Source organism: Piliocolobus tephrosceles, chromosome 13 (assembly GCF_002776525.5).
Source record: "Piliocolobus tephrosceles isolate RC106 chromosome 13, ASM277652v3, whole genome shotgun sequence".
NCBI lineage: Eukaryota > Metazoa > Chordata > Mammalia > Primates > Cercopithecidae > Piliocolobus > Piliocolobus tephrosceles.
The window spans coordinates 18,130,480-18,152,420 of NC_045446.1; the positions used below are offsets into that span (position 1 = coordinate 18,130,480).

The following is a 21,941-nucleotide window of genomic DNA, read 5'->3' on the forward strand; positions in this document are numbered from 1 at the left end:
GTATTGACATTTCCCTCCAATGCCTAAGAGCGTCTGCCATATCAAAGATAGGCAGTTCTTTGCCTACTGTATGCACCTCATGGTGGGTGCTTAGTGTGCTTGTTTTTGATGAAGTTAGTCTTTAAACTTGTATGATTATTTATTCATGGATGTATCTATGATTGATTAAATGAGAAAACTTGGACTTCATTAAATTCATTGTTACTGGATTTAAAGCAGCAGCAGTGCAAAGCAGCTCTATACAGTGAGTTAAGAGCCCTGGGTTTATGTCTCAGAGATGCCTTTAGTGAGTCTTATAACAATGGACAAGTGAATCTAACTTTTTTTTTTTTTTTGAGATGGAGTTTTGCTCTGTCACCAGGCTGGAGTGCAGTTGTGCAATCTTGGCTCACTGCAACCTCTGCCTCCCAGGTTTAAGCAATTATCCTGCCTCAGCCTCCCAAGTAGCTGGGATTACAGGCTGGCACCACCACGCCCAGCAAATTTTTATATTTTCAGTAGAGACAGCATTCCATCATGTTGTCCAGGATGGTCTCGATCTCTTGCCCTTGTGATCCGCCTGCCTCAGCCTCCCGAAGTCCTGGGATTATAGGCGTGAGCCACCACGCCCGGGTGTGAATCTAACTTTTTAAGATATTGATTGATTGGGCAGGGCACGGTGGTGGCTCACGCCTATAATCCCAGCACTTGGGGAGGCTGAGGCAGGAGGATCATGAGGTCAGGAGTTCAAGACCAGCCTGACCAACATGGTGAAACCCTGTCTCTGCTAAAAACACAAAAATTAGCCCGGCATGGTGGCACACTTATAGTCTCAGCTACTCAGGAGGCTGAGGCAGGAGAATCACTTGAATCCGGGAGGTGGAGGTTGCATTGAGCCAAGATCAAGTCACTGCACTCCAGCCTGGGTGACAGAGGGACAGTCTGTCTCAAAAATAAAAAATAAAAATAAAAAAATAATAAAATAAATGGACTGAAACAGGGTCTCATTCTGTCACCCAGGCTAGAGTGCAATGGTGCAGACCATAGCTTACTGCAGCCTTGACCTCCCAGGCTTAAGTGGTCTTCCTGCCTCAGCCTCCTGAGTAGCTGGGACTACAGGTGTGTGCCACCATGGCTGGCTAATTTTTATATTTTTTGTAGAGACAGGGTTTTGGCATATTGCCCAGGCTGGTCTTGGACTCCAGGGCTCAAACAGTCCTCTTGCTTTGCCTCTGAAGCCACTGGGATTACAGGAGTGAGCCACTGTAATATGGCCACTTTTCAAGATTTTATGTTCAAAATGATCCCTAAGTCACTTTTAACTCTGTATATCCATGATTTGACAAAAAAGTTAAAGATACTTTAATTTCATTGCTAGAATTTCTAAAAATTACAGGGTTATTTTTAGAGAAGGAGCTTTGTGCTGACTTGAGCTGGCAAATTTCTGTCATACTTACTGAGTGTGTCCAATGGAGTGATTTGTATAGAAGAACACTGGGGACCTCTTGCCCAGGCATAAGAATTAGTATTTGTGGTTTGTAGAATATCAGCGGAATTGAAGCCAGAACCATTGTAAGGAAGCAAATGTGAGAGATTATCTGTTGCTTTTGGGAAGATAGCTGGAGTTTTCAAACCATGCCACTTTGTACTTCCTTGAGGGTAGCACTTGCCACATTTCAGCACAGTGGTTATAGTTACAGTATATTGCAGTTGTAGTCTCCCCACAAGCTCTCAGAGGTTGGAGTCCTTTTTTGTTCATTTGCTTTTTCCAGTTCTCTATCCCTGTCACCTGCAGTAGGGCTTGCTGCATCGCGTAGTCCTCCAAAAATATGCTAAATGGACAAAAATAGTTGAACCAAGATCAGCAGATTTATTTAGAAAATGACTTGTGCCTACATACTTGTTAAATGTATTATTGCATTTTTTCTGTTGGCATGTGATCATATAGAAAAACCTGATAAAGGAAAAAAACCCAGTGTTGGCCGGGTGCAGTGGCTCAAGCCTGTAATCCCAGCACTTTGGGAGGCTGAGGCGGGTGGATCACTTGAGGCCAGGAGTTCGAGACCAGTCTGGCCAAAATGGTGAAACCACGTTTCTACTAAAAATACAAAAATTAACTGGGTATTGTGGTGTGCACCTGTAATTCCAGCTGCTTGGGAGGCTGAGGCATGAGAGTAGCTTGAATCCGGACAGCGGAGGCTACAGTAAGCCAAGATGGGACCACTGCACTCCAGTCTGGGATACATAGCAAGACTGTCTCAAACAGGCAAACAAACAAAAAAAACACTATTTAATGTGCTTACGTTTTATTTTATTTTTATTTTTATTTTTATTTTTTGAGATGGAGTCTTGCTCTGTCACCCAGGCTGGAGTGCAGTGGCCAGATCTCTGCTCACTGCAAGCTCCACCTCCCAGGTTCACGCCATTCTCCTGCCTCAGCCTCCCGAGCAGCTGGGACTACAGGTGCCCACCACCACACCTGGCTAATTTTTTGTATTTTTAGTAGAGACGGGGTTTCACCGTGTTAGCCAGGATGGTCTCGATCTCCTGACCTCGTGATCCACCCGTCTCGGCCTCCCGAAGTTCTGGGATTACAGGCATGAGCCACTGCACCCGGCCTCTATTTTATTTTATGTTGTTTTATTTTCTTGAGACAGGGCTCACTCTGTTGCCCATGCCAGAATGCAGTCACGCAATCCCTGATCACTGCAACCTCCACCTCCAGAGTTCATATGCTTACATTTTAGCAGAGTTCAGGCCCCTCTCATAATCCTAAACTTGGGGCCTTTTGTTAGTTTTACAATGGCGTTTAGTTTTGAGAAAGGCTATTATCATTTAAACTATAAACTAAATTTTAGTTTTGAGAAGGGCTATTATCATTCAAACTATAAACTAAATTTCTCCCATAGTTAGCTTGTCCTACACACAGGAATGACCAAGGGCAGTTAAAGGCAAGATGGAGTTGGTTAGGTCAGACTGTTTCACTGTCATAATTTTCTTACTGTTACCATTTTTGCAAAGGCAGTTTCACAGTGGATAAAGTTGCAATGAAGCTTTGCCCAGAAAATCCAGGGAGCATGCCTTCGAGGGGTAGGTAGCTCAATCCCCACCCCCCTGATTCCCTTCTGTAATCTCTTTCAACCATTAATGTCTCTCTTTGTCATTTTAAAAATGTTGTATAAATGGAATTACATAGAATATAACCGTTTGGATTGGCCTTTTTTTCACTCAGCATAATTCTCTTGAGATTTATCCAAGTTATAGTACCAATAGCTCCACTCTTGTTTTTTTTTTTTCTTGAGGTGGAGTCTCCCTCTGTCACCCAGGCTGGAGTGCCATGGCTCAATCTCGGTTCACTGCAGCCTCCGCCTCCCCGATTGAAACGATTCTCCTGCTTCAGCCGCCGTGGTAGCTGGGACTACAGGTGCCCGCCTGTAGAGGTGGTTTCACCATGTTGGGCAGACTGGTCTCGACCTCCTGACCTTAGGTGATCCACCCTCCTCTGCCTCCCGAAGTGCTGGGATTAAAGGTGTGAGCCAGTGCCCCTGGCCAGTTCCACTCATTTTAATTGCTACATAGTAATTCATGATTTGGATGTACTGTAGTTTGCTTAATCCTTTACCCATTGAAAGACATCTGGCTGGGCACAGTGGCTCACACCTGTGTTCCCAGCACTTTGGGAGGCTGAGGCTGGCAGATTGCTTTGGGACCAGCCTGGGATTTGAGACCAGCCTGGGCAATCTGTCTCTACTAAAAATACAAAAAACATTAGCCAGTATGATGGCACACATCTGTGGGCGCAGCTACTTGGGTGGCTGAGGTGGGAGGATCACTTGACCCTGGGAGTTGGAGGTTGCAGTGAGCAAAGATTGGTCATGCCACCCACTCCAGCCTGGGCAACAGAGGGAGACCCCTTCTGAAGGAAAAAAAAAAAAATCTGAATTTTTCTAAATTTTTTGGCTATTATGAATAAAACTGCTGTTAACATTTGTATACATATATTTTTTTTTTGAGACATGATCTGGCTCTGAGCCCAGATTGGAGTATGGTGGCATGATCTCAGCTCATTGCAACCTCTGCCTCTCAGGCTGAAGTGATCCTGCCACCTCTGCCTCCTGAGTAACTGTGAGCACAGGTACATGCCACCACACCCAGCTAATTTTTTTTTGTTTATGTAGAGACAGGGTTTTGCCATGTTGCCCAGGCTGGTCTCGAACTCTTGGGCTCAAGCGATTTGCTCACCTCAGCTTCCCAAAGTGCTGGGATTACAAGTGTGAGCCACTGCACCCAGCTGATATACAAGTTTTTGTGTGAACATGTTATTTTTCTGGATAAATGCCCAAGAATGCAGTTGCTGATTCATATGGTGTGTATTGATTTTTTTAATTAAAAAGAAAAAGGAAAACAGAAGTAAAATAACAAAATTATGTGGTTCCTTTTCTTTCTCTCTTTTTTTTTTTTTTAGAGGAAATTTTCCTCTGTCTCCCAGGCTGGAGTGCAATGGCATAATCTCAGCGTATTGCAACCTTTGCCTCCTGGGCTCGAGTGATTCTCCCACCTCAGCCTCCTGAGTAGCTGGAACTACAGGCAAATGCCCAGCTAATTTTTATATTTTTTTGTAGAGATGAGGTTTTACCATGATGCCCAGGCTGGTCTCGAACCCTGGACTCAAGTGATCTTCCAGCCTTGGCCTCCCAGAGTGCTGGGATTACAGGCATGAGCCTCTGTACCTGGCCATGATTTATTTATAGAGTACTTACACTCTACATTCTTGGTGCGCGTAACGTATTTACCGTGATTTCTAGTGCCTTGCTGTAGATATCGAAGCAATAATAGTTTTTGAGATGGTATAGTTTTCCTTGTCTCATCTGATCTGTGCATATATTGCAAATACTAATTAATATTGATAACCCACTAGGAGGCAAATAATGGTTACCTCCAGTGAGGTTAGCTCCTTCTTTAGATAGATAGGTTGAGGCATGGATATTACAGAATTTGTCCAAGGCATGAGTCACTGTATTCTGACTCAGATTCATTCAGATTTACTAATTCGTTCTCCCTCTCCTCATCTCTTGAATCAGATCTTTTTAATTATGACTTTCTAGGTGTGAGGACATGAAAACAGCTTTTTTTCTTTTTCTGTATTTTATTTTATTTTATTCTATTTTATTATTCTATTTTATTTTATTTTATTTTTATTTTATTTTAGTGAGACGGAGTCTTACTCTGTCGCCCAGGCTGGAGTGCAGTGGCGCGATCTCGGCTCACTGCAAGCTCCGCCTCCCGGGTTCATGCCATTCTCCTGCCTCAGCCTTCGGAGTAGCTGGGACTGCAGGCGCCCACCACCACGCCCGGCTAATTTTTTTTTTTGTATTTTTAGTAGAGACGGGGTTTCACCATGTTAGCCAGGATGATCTCGATCTCCTGACCTCGTGATCTGCCTGCCTCGGCGTCCCAAAGTGCTGGGATTACAGGTGTGAGTCACTGTGCCCAGCCCTTTTTCTGTATTTTATAGAAGCAGTATTGTATAATGGTTAGAGCACTATACAATACTGCTCATTTGACAACAGATTTGATTTTGAATCTCTCCTTCACTTAGGTAAGTCATTTAGCCTCTTTAAGCCGAGTTTTCTGATCTGTGAAACGGGAATAACAGTACCCATCTTCATAGTATCATTGTGAGGAAAAAGTGAGATAAAGTGTTTAGCACTACCAAGTGTGTAGCAAATGTTCAATGAATATTAGATAATATGTTGCTTTAAGTATATGTATGTGTTACATTCTATCACTTGTCTATCAGTTCATATGTAATTGGATACATACTGGGATTCTTTTTTTTTTTTTTTTAATACTGGGATTTTTCTGCCATGTACTTAAGAAGGCTGTAAGATTGTTCTTTCTTTCTTTTTTCTTTCTTTTTTTTTTTTTTTTGAGATGGAGTTTTTCTCTTGTTGCCCCGACTGGAGTGCAATGGTGCAATCTTGGCCCACTGCAACCTCCACTTCCCAGGTTGAAGCAATTCTCCTGCCTCAGCCTTCTAAGTATAGCTGGGATTACAGGCATGCACCACCATGCCTGGCTAATTTTGTATTTTTGGTAGAGACAGGGTTTCTCCATGTTGGTCAGGCTGGTCTTGAACTCCTGACTTTAGGTGATCCACCCGCCCCAGCCTCCCAGAGTGCTGGGATTATAGATGTGAGCCACCACGCCTGGCTTTTTTTTTTTTTTTTAAGACAGTTTTGCTTTGTTGCCAGCCTAGCCTGGAGTGCAGTGGTATGATCTTGGCTCACTGCAACCACCGTCTCCTAGGTTCAAGTGAATTCTCCTGCCTCAGCCTCCTGAGTTGCTGGGATCACAGGTGCACGCCACTATGCCCAGCTAATTTTCATATTTTTAGTAGAGACGGGGTTTCACTACGTTGACCAGGCTGGTCTCGAACTCCTGACTTCAAGTGATCTGGCCGCCTCTGCTTCCTAAAGTTCTGGAATTACAGGCATGAGCCACTGCTCCCGACTGATGGTTTCTTTTAAAGAGATGAGGTTTCTCATCAGGGTGCCGTGTGGCTCATGCCTGTAATCCCAGCACTTTGGGAGGCTGAGGTGGGAGGATTCCTTGAGCCCAGGAGTTTGAGACCAGCCTGGGCACATAGTGAAACCTTGTATTTACAAAAAATAAAGATAATTACTGGAGTGTAGTTGTATGCACCTGTAGTCCCAGCTACTGGGGAGGCCGAGATGGGAAGATCACTTACTCCTGGGAAGTCAAGTCTGCAGTTCAGTTGAGATCCTACCACTGCACTTCAGCCTGGGTGACAGAGTGAGATCCTGTCTCAAAAAACAAAAAAAGAGATGACGTCTCTGTGTTCTCTATGTTGTGGGCTGGTCCTGAACTCCTGGCCTCAAGCAGTTCTCCTCCATTAGCCTCCTGAGTTAGCTGGATTACAGGGGTGATCTACCTTGCTTCACTCTCAATGTTATATATAATTATTTAAGAATAGGAAGCAGGCCAGGCACAGTGATTTCAGCACTTTGGGAAGGAGAGGTGGGCAGATCACCTGAGGTCAGGAGTTTGAGACCAGCCAGGCTAACATGGTAAAACTCTTGTTTCTACTAAAAATACAAAAAATTAGTCAGGTGGGGTGGCACGTGCCTGTAATCCCAGCTACTCAGAAGGCTGAGGTGGAAGAATCGCTTGAACCTGGGAGGTGGAGGTTGCAGTGAGCCGAGATCATGCCATTGCACTCCAGCTTGGGCAACAAGAGCGAAACTCTGCTCAAAAAAAAAAAAAGAAGAACCAGTGCTGCATTATATTTATTATACTATTAATTTATAGGAAAAATTTAAGTTTCTCCTCAATTAATTCATATTTTCTCAGGCACATATTCATAGAAAAATAGAAAGTGATCCTAAACTATTGATTTCTCCCTTTAGTCTGCTCCCCCACCCACAAACATACACATATAGTAGAACCCTTCTCAATAAGTGTCTCCACTATCCACTTGGGACTTAGGCCCAAAACTTAGGAATCACTCTTAATTTCTCTCTCACACCTCACATACAGTGCATCTGTAATTCCCTTAGCTGTTTCTCCAAAATATATTCTGAGTATAACTATTCATCTCTTACATTGCTATAACCCTGGCCCAAATTCCCATCATTTTGTCATTTCCTTAGCTAAAATCCTCTAATAGTAACCCATTACACTTAATAAAATACAAATTTTATCATGGTCTGCTGGTACAAACCTGTCTTTATTCTCTCCCTTGTTAGTGGTGCTTCAGCCATGTTGGCCTTATTTCTGGCTTTCACATGCGCTAAGCTTACCTGTTAGAGACCTTAGTACTTGGTACTCTTCATTCTCCTTGAAATATTTTTTTTCACCTGCCTCTTTTCTCAAGGTTTCTATTTCAAGATGCCAGTCTTAACTCAAATGTCATCTCAGAGAGGCTTTCTCTGGCCACCCCAGGTAAAAGGTTGTGTGTGTTGTTTTCTTTCACCTACCATATTTTCCTTTTAGCCCTTTTCAGTACTTGAAAGTATTATTAATATGTAATTTTATAAAAATCACATAAGCTTTTGGGGGGCAAGAATGTTCTTCTTTACTAGAGTATCCTCAGTGCCTAGAACAGTGCCAAGTACATAATATCTGCTTAAATAATGCTTGTTTGGTTATTTATCAGTGCTTTTACATCCTTCCCCATCCTTAAGTGTTCTTTATTTGGAAAGTTGGGGAAATGGAATCCAGCTTCTACTCAGATTTAAATAACTAGGTTCTTAAATCTAATGCCTTTTTTTGATTGGCCAAGAAATGTGATTGGCATGGTAGGGTGGCATCTCGGCCTTTTAGCATAAGAACTCTGCATTTAATAATTTGACTTCTTTTCTTGAAGCCTCGAGGGAAATTTTTTCTTTCCCTATTTTAGTCAGCCAAGAACCTGACCTGGGCTGACTCTAAGATTGGGAAACACTGAACACAGTATCTACTGAGCCAAGCAAGGATTGGGAGTGTAGCTCTAATACTATCTGAAGGAAAAGCCTGAATTCAAATCCTGTTTTGGCTCCTGACTCATCTGTGAATCTAGATGAATTTCTTAACCTCTTCCAGGTTTTGTTTTTCTTATTTGTCTGATGAGTAATCACATCTGTCCTAGGACTTGTGAATATTCCTGGGTTAATGTTCTCAAAGCTTTTTTTTTTTTTTTTGAGACAGCGTCTTTGTCACCTAAGATGGAGTGCAACGGCCTGATCTCGGTTCACTGCAACCTCCACTTCCCAGGTTCAAGCGATTCTCCTGCCTCAGCCTCCTGAGTAGCTGGGATTACAGGCGCATGCCACCACGCCCAGCTAATTTTTGTATTTTTAGTACAGATGGGCTTTCACCATGTTGGCCAGGTTAGTCTCGAACTCCTGACCTCAGGTGATCCATCCGCGTAGGCCTCCCAAAATGGTGGGATTATAGGCGTGAGCCACCGTGCCCGGCCCTTTACAATATTCTTGCTGTAACTCCAGGGGTTTCCAGGAAGAATTGGGGGCAATGTGGTGCTCCCAGGAAGGAGTTGGACTCTTTCTCAAAGACTGTGCAGAGAATAGAAAGATGGTGATCCTTTATGATTTGAAACTGGCCCTACTCCAACCTCCTGATATCGTTGGTGGATGAAAGGTATGTTGTTGCCAAAGTCATTAGGTCTGTTTGAGGCAGCTGGTTTCAGTTCCCATTTCTGGGGTTAAGCTGTTTTGCCTCTGTGAAATTTCTTCCATCAGAAACTACTCTTTATTTGTTGCTTGCTAATAGGAAATCTTTTGCCATTTCTGTACATTTAAGAGTAGCCTTCTTGGTCTTCCTGATTCTTTTGATAGCTTGAAACCAAAAAAGTGAGCTTCAGTTTCTTCTTGGTTTAGTGCTTTCCTCCTTGTTCTTCCTTCACTTTTAAGGAGTTCTTGTGTTCTCAGTGCATTGTTTTCTCCAGAATAATTTGCAGATAAAACTTTGTTTCTTTTTTCTTCATCCTTCTGAGGTAAGTGGGAGTAAGGAAAATTGTCAGTCTCAAATTTGGGTCTTATGGCTTTCTATTTCCGGTTTTGATCACACTTTGTTTTAAGCACAAGCTTTCCCGTGTTTCAGACATTAAGCAGCATCATTGTGAGTTACTTAAGCTCTAGTAAGCAAAACCTATAGCAGGAAAGCTGGTGCTTCACATCTCCCCCCTTATTTTAATTATAGTAATTAGAATTTACTCGGTTTTTTATCTTCAAAACATTTTGTAAAATTGTTAGCCCATTTGTGATATACCCTGTAGAGAGGTCAGTTTTATTTTGAGTTTATATATAAAAGAAAACTAATTGCTGCTGCATGTGTGCAGTAGAGGTGCAGGTTCTGTCTGTTGGCAGTTTATTTCTGGGATTTTGGCTTCTTATAAAGAAAGGGACTGTGTGTAATTTTAATTGTATTAATCTTAGTTCTGTTGAATTATTTGTTTTCAATTTGTCTGGTGGTTAATTAGAGATAATATACTCTGTGATTCTTCTTTATAATCACTGTAGTTCCTTTGCAATCTTCCTCTTAGAACTGTAGGTGCCAGACTTCTTTGTGTGAACTTCTGTTTATCATATACTCTGGTTATTGTTCTATCTTGAGTTTTACTTTGAAAAGTAGTAATCTTATCTTGGAATTTTATAACCCATTTCTCCTAAGATTCTTCAAGGATTTTATTCCTTTAAGATAGAAGGAAGGTATTATTACTTTCAGTTTACATATTGGAGGAAAACTTGAAATTCAGCGAGGATATGATTTGTCCAAGATTATATAACAAGCCAGCGATAAAAATCAGTTATTGAAGCTTCTTACCTCTTAGTCTTATATATATTTATTTCTTTCTTTGAGACGGAGTCTTGCTCTGTCGCCCAGTCTGGAGTGCAGTGGCCGGATCCCAGCTCACTGCAAGCCCCGCCTCCTGGGTTTACACTATTCTCCTGCCTCAGCCTCCCGAGTAGCTGGGACTACAGGCCCCTGCCACCTCGCCTGGCTAGTTTTTTGTATTTTTTTTTTTAGTAGAGACGGGATTTCACCGTGTTAGCCAGGATGATCTCAATCTCCTGACCTCGTGATCCGCCTGTCTCGGCCTCCCAAAGTGCTGGGATTACAGGCTTGAGCCACCGCGCCTGGCCATCTTTATTTATTAAATCACTGATTCTTGTTATGGATTTGATTGATACCCCTATATCCCCAGATTGCAGGATCAGCTTTCTTAGGGAGTAAATTAGGATGAAGGTTTTGTGTTTAGTATTCTCAAGCTTGAAAGGTGTAATATCCCATATTCTTATCTCTGCTATCAGAATATCCACTGCCTCTGTACTTTGTTCTTAATATTCTGTGTTTCAAATAGGAGGATAAAAAAATTTTACTGCCATTTTTGAGGGTTTTTTTTTTTTCTTTTCTACCTATAGTTGAGGTAGTGATGGATTAGTCCTTTGCTTACTCTGTTGCCTGGCCCTCTTGTGATCAATGACATTTGCATAATGAAATTACTGGCTGAAATTAGGTTGGTAATGGTGCAAAACCTTTTCTTTACTTTTTTTTTTTTTTTTTTTTTGAGACAGGGTCTCACTCTGTCATCCAGGCTAGAGTACAGTGGCATGATCTTGGCTCACTGCAACCTCTGCCTCCCGAGTTCAAGCAATTCTCCCACCTCAGTCTCCCGAGTAGCTGGGATTATAGGGGCTTGCCACCACGCCCGGCTAATTTTTGCATTTTTAGTAGAGATGGGGTTTCACCATCTCGGCCAGGCTGGTCTCGAACTCCTGACCTGAAGTGATCCACCTGCCTTGGCCTCCCAAAGTGCGGGATTACAGGCGTGAGTCACCGTGCCCGGCCTAGGTTTTTCTTTTTAAGATATTTGACTTGTAGAAATTGAATTTATGACTTTGAACTCATAACCACCACACTTTCTAAAACTCCAGATGTTGCTGTTTATGATAGTTTTGGGTTCATTTGGGATCTTTTCATAACTCTGAATATAAGTAAATATATATATTCATGCTCTTTTATGCTAGACATTGTGCTAGGTACTGGGACTATGACAGATATGTTTTTTGCCCTCACAGAGTTTATAATCTAGTGAGGAAGAAATTGGAGTCCTAAGAAAGGATTACCAGTGTGATAAAATAAATTTATTTTGAGATATCTTTGGTTACCTAAATTTATTAATTTCCATATTTTCTGAAAAACTTCTTGTTAGAGTATTGAGCAGATAGTGGGTTTTCTCTGGAAAATTCTTGATATTTGTCCGCTAGATATTAGTAGATACTAGGTAGTGTTTTGTTTCGTTTTGTGTTTTGAGAGGGAGTCTGGCTGTGTCACCCAGGCTGGAGTGCAGTAGCGGGATCTCGGCTCATTGCAACCTCTGCCTCCCAGGTTCAAGTGATTCTCCTACCTCAGCCTCCTGAGTAGCTGGGATTGCAGGCATGTGCCACCATGCCCAGCTGATCTTTGTATTTTTAGTGGAGATGGGGTTTCACCATTTTGGTCAGACTGGTCTTGCACTCCTGACCTCGTGATCTGCCTGCCTCGGCCTCTCAAAGTGCTGGGATTACAGGCATGAGTGACTGCCCAGCGATATTAGATTGGGTAGTGTTTTAGTTACCTATTAATGTTCAAAAAAACCACCACAAAATTAGTGGCTTAAAATGATAAAAATTTATTTTGTCTCATAATTACTTGGGTTAGGAATTTGGGCAGGACTTGTCTGGATGGTCCTTCTCCCCTGTGTAGCATCAGTTGTGCTTCATTCGTCTGCTTTCAGCTGGTGGTTGGGCTAGGTTAGAAGGTCTAAGAAGGTTTCACTCATTTGCTTGGTATCTTGATAGTCTTCCACGTGGCTTCCCTCTCTCCACATGGTATCGTATCATTCAGGTCCTCTCTGAGTCTTGCTCATTGCTCAGTTGCCCAGGCTGGAGTGCAGTGGCACAAGCTGGGCTCACTGCAACCTCCACCTCCTGGGTTCAAGTGATTCTTTTGCCTCAGCCTCTCCAGTAGCTGGGAGTACAGGCACGCATCACCATGCCGGGCTATTTTTGTTTGTTTTTTGAGTCAGGGCCTTGCTCTGTCACCCAGGCTGGAGTGTGGTGGCATGATCATGGCTCACTGCAGCCTCAACCTCCCGGACTCAGGATATCCTCCCACCTCAGTCTTCCGAGTAGCTGGAACCACAGGCACATGCCACCATGCCCAGCTAATTTTAAACAATTTTTTGTAGAGACGGGGGTCTCACTGTGTTGACCAGACTGATCTTGAATTCCTGGACTCAAACAATCCTCCCACCTCAATCTGCCAGGGCAGGGATTACAAGTGTGAGCCACTGTGCCTGGCTGGTTTTATTTTTTGTTTTTAAAAAGGTGACAGTGGTAAGATCTTTTATATGAAATGGTTTGGAGACCTCTACAGTGGACAGTCTCATTTTGCCTAGCAGAATTTGTTTTAAATTTAATTTGTCTGACTGTTTACAGGGCTTTGTGGCCTAAACTTTTTATTTTTAGAAATTGAATGTTGTGTGTTCTTATTACCATTTTCTGTCTTGTCTTGTCTTGTCTTTTTCTTTTCTCTTCTTTTCTTTTCCTTTCTTCTTTCTTGAGATGGAATCTCACTCTGTCCCCCAGGCTGGAGTACAGTGGTGCGATCTCGGCTTACTGCAACCTCTGTGTCCCAGGTTCAAGCTATTCTCCTGCCTCAGCCTCCTGAGTAGCTGAGACTACAGGCACATGTCACCATGCCTGGCTAATTTTTAAATTTTATTTATTTATTTTTTTGAGATGGAGTTTCGCTCTTGTTGCCCAAGCTAGAGTACAGTGATGTGATCTCTGCTCACCACAACTTCCTCCTTCCGGGTTCAAGCAATTTTCCTGCTTCAGCCTCCCAAGTAGCTGGGATTATAGGCATGTGCCACCACACCCGGCTAATTTTGTATTTTTAGTAGAGACGGGGTTTCTCCAAGTTGATCAGGCTGGTCTCAAACTCCTGACCTCAGGTTATCCACCTGCCTCAGCCTCCCAAATTGCTGGGATTACAGGCGTGAGGCACCTTACCCAGACCTTATTACCATTTTCATACTAATTCTTCATCACAGAATGAAGCTATTATTCTACTATAAGCATTTTTCACACGGTAAATATTTTGATCCTTGTGGTAGCCCTGTAATATACATACTATCAATAGTCACATTTTATGGATGAGGAAACTGAGGTACAGTCAGGTTAAGTAACTGTTCTAGAAATCAAGATGCCATCATATACCAAGAAAAGGATGGAGCTGGAAGTCAGTCAACCATTCTGACTGCAGGGCCCATATATATGACTATACTATACTGTCTCTAATTTGGGTGTTATGGATAATAACAATAAAATAAACATCACTCATGACTTCTCCATCTAGAGTTAACCAGTTAGCATTTTGCCATATCTTTGGATATCCTTTGCACACAATAGATACACAATTCAGGGAATAGTTGGAGTTTTTCTGCTTCTTGGTGTGTTTGCCTTTGGAATGTGTTGTTTCCTGTTCTAAATTTATGATGCTTTTCCCCACATTCTCTGTACCCCTGCAAATTCAGTCTAGTCTAAGAGTCACACAAGAGCTGTATGGAGTCAGGTGTGGGTGCTGGCTTGTGGTGCTTACAATTTGAACTTTGGTCCTACATGAGGTCGCTTGAAGTATCCTGAAATGCCCATAGGAAAGTCCTATTAATAAAAACAAAGCTGCCAGTCGTAGAAAAGCCTGTGTATTTCCATCCATATGGAGTTTCCAATGAGTACTGGGGCAGTTTTAGGCTTCTAATTAAAAGCCTGAAATTTTGTAGTTAATTTTCCATTTGGGTAAACTTTACTTATGCAAGTGGTCTTAGAATTAGTATTTAAAGGATTTTTAAAAAAATAATTATATCCTTAGGTTAAATCAAGTTATGGAATATATGTCAGTATTACGTGGTTGGTTTGACTCTTAGACTTTGCCCACATAGGCATAGCAAAGTGGAAGAGAGATGTAGTTACTCACATAAATGAGGAAATTGGACTCCATTTTAACAGCTTCTTACAGGTCTATAGTTTTCTGAATCACACTTCTAAATGCAATAGGAAGGGGAAGATTTGGGGTATGAAATATTAGTCAGGTTTTAGATACAACTCTAAATTGTTGGTTCTGGTTTTTAATTCACTTCACCTATGTAGAGGGAGCCCACATCACAATGAATTATTTTTGCCACATAAATATACTTTATTGTCTCCCTGAGCACTTTTTACTTTGTTTTCTGGTAACAGCCTTTGGCATAATTCTTAGAAATCTGCTACTCTTGGGAATTGTGGTGTCTCTGGGGTTTCAGTTGGCCCTATTGTTTGGTGAGGGAAACCATAGTGAACCTCAGAGAGGATTCAGTAGTAATAAAAACAACAGCAACAAGATTCATATTTCCACAGCTCTTTTCTTATTTGGAGCCTCATAACAACCCTGTGAAGCAGACATTGTGATCCTGTTTTACAAAGGAGGAAACTAAGCCTCAAAGAGGTTAAGTATTCCCAAAGTCGTATAGCTAGAAGGTGGAGTAAAATTGCTGACATAAGATAATCAGATTGCACAAGGAACCTCTAAATCTAACTTTTAATTCCCACTGGGTTGTGGCATACTCTTTAAATGGTTTTTATGGGTAGTCAGTAAATATAATTATCTCTTAGAATTAGAGAAAATCTGGAAAGGTGGTTGCCTTCTCACCTTTGGAAAGTAATCAGTCATGTTATTGGGAGTGGGCGTATGTGTGTGTGGAAATGGGATGGAATCTTGGTATTTGTCTTTTTTTTTTTTTTAGACAGGGTCTCACTCTATTATCTGGGCTGAAGAGTGCAGAGGTACAATCATGACTCACTGCACTCTTGACCTCCTGGATTCAAGGAACCTTCCCATCTTGGCCTCCCACTATGCCTGACCGGCATTTGTCTTACGTACATATCCTAGTCATGTCTTTTGCTTCTACTTGGATAAGCTTTTGATGATTGAGAATTGATTTTGGGGACTGTGTGACGGTATCACAAAGACTATTCTTGGTAACCTTTGTCTCAGTCTGCTTTACTTTAAGGGACAGATTGGGAAACTTGTTTCTTCTTCCTTTTTAAAAGAGGAATGAAAAACACAATTGACTGGCACTTCCTCCTCATCAGCAGCCCTGTCTAACTTCAGTTTGACTTAGCTCCCTTTGTTCTTTACAGGAAACATGGTAAAATCTCTTCTCAGGTGGCTGGTAAGAGCATATCAGGAGAGAAGTCCCTTATCCTTTTAAAGCAACAGCAAATATTTTTCTTCAGACGAAAGAGAGATTGTTTTACTCCCTCTGACTTCTTCCCATCAGTAAAGCTTTCTCTTGTTTCAGCTTTTAGTGTGTTTAGGTCCCTGGAAATTGATAGACATGTTCTTTGGTAATCCTGATCTTTAGATTTTTGTCTTGATATTGATATTTGTAGCTACTCTTGCCCCTTTCTGAATCCTGTAGGAATCTGAGGTTGCAGCACAGTTTTCTTAGTCATACAGTGCTTCTTAGTCATACAGTACTTGTGACCTGTATTTTATTGTTCCTCTTGAGTAACAGGAGGTCAGAAGGTCGGTTTTATTTTTTTTATTTTTAGGAATTGGAATACTGCTGTTTCTTACACAAGGTGTAAATCATTGGCCAGGCTGGTCTCAAACTCCTGACCTTGTGATCTGTAAGATTTAAATATTACAAAGTGCTGGTTTAAATGTATTTTTTGACAGTGCTTTTATATTTCACTATTAAGACAAAGGACCCTCAAAATGTTTCTTCTGAACTTTTTTATGTTGGGTAAAATAATTGCAGTAGAGGGTTAAGGTAAACTAATAGGAACTGTATTTTTGGCACTTTCCTAGTTAGTAATTAATCACTTATGTGGCAGTTTGACCGAAGGGCAACCCTGGGTTTAGGTCTAGACTTCTGATCCTAATCTGTGAGTTGTCAGGGTTACTAAGGAGATGATTTCCTTCCAGTTAGTTCATCCTTAGCTTATTCAGGAGGTTGGCCTGAAAATGTTGATATTTTCAGTACATATTTTTGCACTAATAAGTGATGAGAGCTGTATCACGAGGATACAGGCTAGAATTTGTTTCTTTGTCACTCCTTAGGTAACTCTGTGCTGTGTAGGACTAGGAACTTGGTGGGTGTTTTTGTTTTTGTTTTTGTTTTTGAGATGGAGTCTCACTCTGTCACCCAGGCTGGAGTTCAATGGCGCGGTCTTGGCTCACTGCAACCTCTGCCTTCCAGGTCCAAGCGATTCTCCCACCTTGGCCTCCCAAGTAGCTGAGACTACAGGCGTGAGCCATCACGCCTGGCTAATTTTTATGTTTTTAGTAGAGACGGGGTTTCACTATGTTGGCCAGGCTGGTCTCAAACTCCTGACCTTGTGATCTGCCTGCCTTGGCCTCTCAAGGTGCTGGGATTACAGGTGTGAGCCACCGCTCCTGGCCAAACTTGGTGTTTTCTTACTGTGAAATCTTTCTGACTTTTACATCTTAGTACTCCAGTGAGAGAACTTCAACACAGGCTGTTCATGTTTATTTTTCTTTCTGTATTTGGATACATCTGGTTGTATACTCTTTAGATTGCAGCCTTTTATGAAATGTAAAGAGCCAATTATTGCTTGGCTTTTTACAATAAGTAGTTACTACTTAAAAAAAAATGAATGGTGGCCGGGCATAGTGGCTCACGCCTGTAATCCCAGCACTTTGGGAGGCTGAGGTGGGTGGATCACCTTAGGTCAGGAGTTCGAGACCAGCGTGACCAACATGGTGAAACCCTGTCTCTACTAAAAATACAAAAATTAGCCGGACATGGTGGCAGGCGCCTGTAGTCCCAGCTACTCAGGAGGCTGAGACAGGAGAATTGCCTGAACCCAGGAGGCAAAGGTCGCAGTGAGCCAAAATGGTGCCGCTACACTCCAGCCTGGGTGACAGAGTGAGACTCCGTCTCGAAAAAAAAAAGTGAAAGGTGAGGTTTGGGCTTCTGGTAATAATTCTTAAAATTAAAAAGTGAAAAAAAATAGAAACTTGCCTATTAAAATTATTAAATCACCAATAATGCCACCACTTAAAGACAACCATGATTAGTATTTGTTATATTTCTTTTGTGTCCTTTTTCTCCAAATAATTTTTTTTTTTTTTTTTTTTGAGATGGAGAATCACTCTGTCGCCCAGGCTGGAGTGCAGTGATGCGATCCCACCACCACGCCCGGCTAATTTTTTGTATTTTTAGTAGAGACAGGATTTCACCATGTTAGCCAGTATGGTCTTGATCTCCTTACCTTGTGATCCACCAACCTCGGCCTCCTAAAGTGCTGGGATTACAGGCATTAGCCACTGTGCCTGGCTCTCCAAATATTTTTTAAACAAAGTTGGGATTATACTGCATATAGAATTTTGTGTTCTTTTTTCACTTAACATGTACTTACTGCATAATTTAATTTTTTTTTTTTTTTTTTTTGGAGACAGAGTCTCGCTCTGTTGCCCAGGCTAGAGTGCAATGGCATGATTTCAGCTCACTACAACCTCTGCCTCCCTGGTTCAAGTGATTCTCCTTCCTCAGCCCCCTGAGTGACTGGGATTACAGGCGCGTACCATCACGCCTGGCTAATTTTTGTATTTTTAGTAGAGACGAGGTTTCACCATGTTGGTCAGGATGATCTCAATCTCTTGACCTCATAATCCACCCACCTCAGCCTCCCAAAGTGCTGGGATTACAGGCTTGAGCCACTGCACCCGAGCATTTTGTTTGTTTGTTTTTTGAGATGGAGTTTCACTCTGTCACTCAGGCTGGAGTGTAGTGGCGCCGTCTCGGCTCACTACAACCTCAGCCTCCTGGGTTCAAGCATTTCTTGTGCCTCAGCCTCCCGAGTAGCTGGGATTACAGGTGTGCACCACCATGCCCGACTAATTTTTGTATTTTCAGTAGAGATGGGGTTTCTCCATGTTGGCCAGGCTGATATCGAACTCCTGACCTCAAGTGATCTGCCTGCCTTGATCTCCCAAAGTGCTGGGATTATAGGCGTGAGCCACCGTGCCTGGCCTCATGTAGTATTTTATTTTATTTTATTTTTGATTAATTAATTTGTTAGTTTTTTTTTTTTTTTTTTTTTGGAGATGGAGTTTCACTCTGTCACCCAGGCTAGAGTGCAGTGGTGTCATCTTGGCTCACTGCAACCTCCACCTCCCAGGTTCAAGCAATTCTCCAGCCTCAGCCTCCTGAGTAGCTGGGATTACAGGTGCCTACCACCATGCCGGGCTAATTTTTGTATTTTTAGTAGAGATGGGGTTTCACCATTTTGGCTAGCCTGGCCTCGAACTCCTGACCTCAGGAGATCTGCCCGCCTCGGTCTCCCAAAGTGCTGAGATTACAGGTGTGAAGAACTGCACCCGGCCTAATTTTTGTCTTTTTAGTAGAGTAAATTTTGTATTTTTAGTACCGTAGGTTTTGCCATGTTGGCCAGGCTGGTCTTGAACTCCTGACCTCAGGTGATCTACCCACCTCGGCCTTCCAAAATGCTGGGATTGACCCTGGCATTGTTTAATATTTTAAACAAAATTTTTCATAAAAGTAACAGATTTACCTTTTTCAAAAACTAAAATTTCAGCACCTAGTGCAGTGGTTTGCATCAGCCTGGGGAACATAGCAAGACCCCATCTTTAAAATAATTTTAAGGCCGGGCGCGGTGGCTCAAGCCTGTAATCCCAGCACTTTGGGAGGCCAAGACGGGTGGATCATGAGGTCAGGAGATCGAGACCATCTTGGCTAACACGGTGAAACCCCATCTCTACTAAAAAATACAAAAAACTAGCCAGGCGAGGTGGCGGGCGCCTGTATTCCCAGCTACTCGGGAGGCTGAGGTAGGAGAATGGCGTAAACCGGGAGGTGGAGCTTGCAGTGAGCTGAGATCCCACCACTGCACTCCCGCCTGGGCGACAGAGCGAAACTCCGTCTCAAAAAAAAAAAAAATTTTTTTAAAGTTAGCTACTCTGGAGGCTGAGGCAGGAGGATTGCTTGAGCCCAGCACTTTGGGGCTGCAGTGAGCCATGATTGCACCATCGCACTCCAGTCTGGGTGATAGAGTGATACCCTGTTTCTAAAAAAAAAAAAAAAAAAAAAAAAAACCCACTAACATTCCATTTCAAAAACACTGACAGGTATTACATCCATTTTTGTTTCCATTTATCTAGTCCCTCTGGTCCCCAGTGCATTACCATTAGTTTTTCTTCTTATTCAAAAGTAGCTTTACTCAATATATTGTTTTGTACCTTGCTTTTTTCCCTCTCTCGACAATATATTTTGTACATCTATTCTTATCAGTAGCCAGAGAATCTTCCTTGTCATAGATTAGTCATCCAGGACCCTTTAGATGGACAGCTGGGTTGTCCTCAGTTTTTGCTGTTGTAACCAATAAGACAGAATTAGTAGCTCCTCTGCACCAATTTTTAAGGGAAATTTATTATTTGTACAAGAAAGCCAGATAATACATGTAGAAATAATGATAGAATTAGAAAATCAATATTTTCAGCATCTCCCCCCGTTAAAAAAGTACAAGAGAGAATCATTAATGAATGTTAAACCATTAAGTAAAAAGTTAAGAAGGAATAGTATATTTACATGATGCCAAATAATAGCCACAGATTACTAACTGTAAAGGGGGAGATACTCCTTTACAAAGAGAGGTCTGGCTGTTAACAACCTCAACCAAGTAATCGTATTTCAACAAATGATCCCTAATGATTGTACAGTCTGAAAATATGTGCCACCCGATGTACTCCACCTTGAGGCACATCAACTGTGATGCACTGTCACCAAAAACATGTAAACTAATGAAGATTTTAGACCTAACCTATTGTTTACAGGAAATAAAGGTATAGAGAGGCAAGCTAAATGCTACTATGAGGAAGCAATCAGTTGAGTCTAGGATGTAAGGCATTCTAACCAGTCAACTGTCCTAATCTTTTAGAAAAGCTAGTGTCAGCTGGGTACAGTAGCTCAGGCCTGTAATCCCAGCACTTTGTGAGGCTGAGGCGGGTGGATCACCTGAGGTCAGGAGTTCGAGACCAGCCTGGCCAACATGGCAAAACCTGGTCTCTACTAAAAATACAAAAATTAGCTGGGCGTGGTGGCAGGTGCCTGTAATCTCAACTACTTGGGAGGCTGAGGCAGGAGAATTGCTTGAACCCAGGAGGCAGAGGTTGCAGTGAGCCGAGATTACACTGTTGCACTCCAACTTGGGCCACAAAGTGAGACTGTGTCCCCCGCACCCCCCCCCGCCTCCCCCCAAAAAGCTAGTGTCACAAATGAAAACATAAAACGTGGAGGCCATTCTAGGATAAAGGAGACGAAAGAGACATAAACGTCCAAAGTCATTGCTTGAGTTTGTGCTTGAGTTTGAGATTTTTGATTAGATTCTGGATTTTTTTTAAGTCAACCATAAATGAAATTTTTTTTGGCAATTGGGAAAATTCGAACAAGAACTGAAGTATACGATGATAATTGGTATAGCAATGTTATTGTGGTTATGAGACAGAACGTCCTTCTTCCTAGGAGGTGCATAGTGAAGTAAATATGCGGGGTTAAAGTGTCTTGATATCTACTGAAATAATTCCAAAATTATACAACAAAACAAAACAAAAAAACAACTTTGATATAGCCATATCTCTATCCATGGAGCTAGATGAGGCAAATTTGGCAAAATATTAACAATTATTGAGTCTAGGTGGAGAATAGTGTATGTTTATTGTACTATTTTTTCAACTTTCCTATTTTTTGAAAACATTCATAGTGGAGTTGGAAGAAACATTTATGCCACAATGGATAACATTGTACATATGTAGATATTCTTTTGAAATGCCATTTTATCAGGCTACATAGTCCAGTATGTAGACCACAATTTGTTCTTCAATCATTGCACTTGTGTGTACTGTTCTGCTAGTTGCCATTTTAGTAGAATTTTAATTTGTGATGAAGTTTTCTCTTTGTAAGTCTTGTGGTAGATGAGAAAAAGAACCTGATTTTTTTTTTCCTCTTCCCTTTCCTTCTCTGTCCTCTACCCTGGATCTTTAGTGGAGAGGAGAAAATGAGTGAGAGGCCGGGCGCGGTGGCTCAAGCCTGAATCCCAGCACTTTGGGAGGCCGAGACGGGCAGATCACGAGGTCAGGAGATCGAGACCATCCTGGCTAACACGGTGAAACCCCGTCTCTACTAAAAAATACAAAAAAACTAGCCGGGCGAGGTGGTGGGCGCCTGTAGTCCCAGCTACTCCGGAGGCTGAGGCAGGAGAATAGCGTGAACCCGGGAGGCGGAGCTTGCAGTGAGCTGAGATCCGGCCACTGCACTCCAGCCTGGGCGACAGAGCGAGACTCCGTCTCAAAAAAAAAAAAAAAAAAAAAAAAAA

General features: G+C 42.1%; 1 protein-coding gene across 8 annotated transcripts in view; it reads left to right on the forward strand.

The window, feature by feature from the left end:
* The window catches only part of AMBRA1 (autophagy and beclin 1 regulator 1), a 198,945-nt gene that overhangs the window by 19,431 nt on the left and 157,573 nt on the right, over positions 1-21,941 (forward strand). The gene's annotated exons all lie outside the window — the stretch shown is intronic.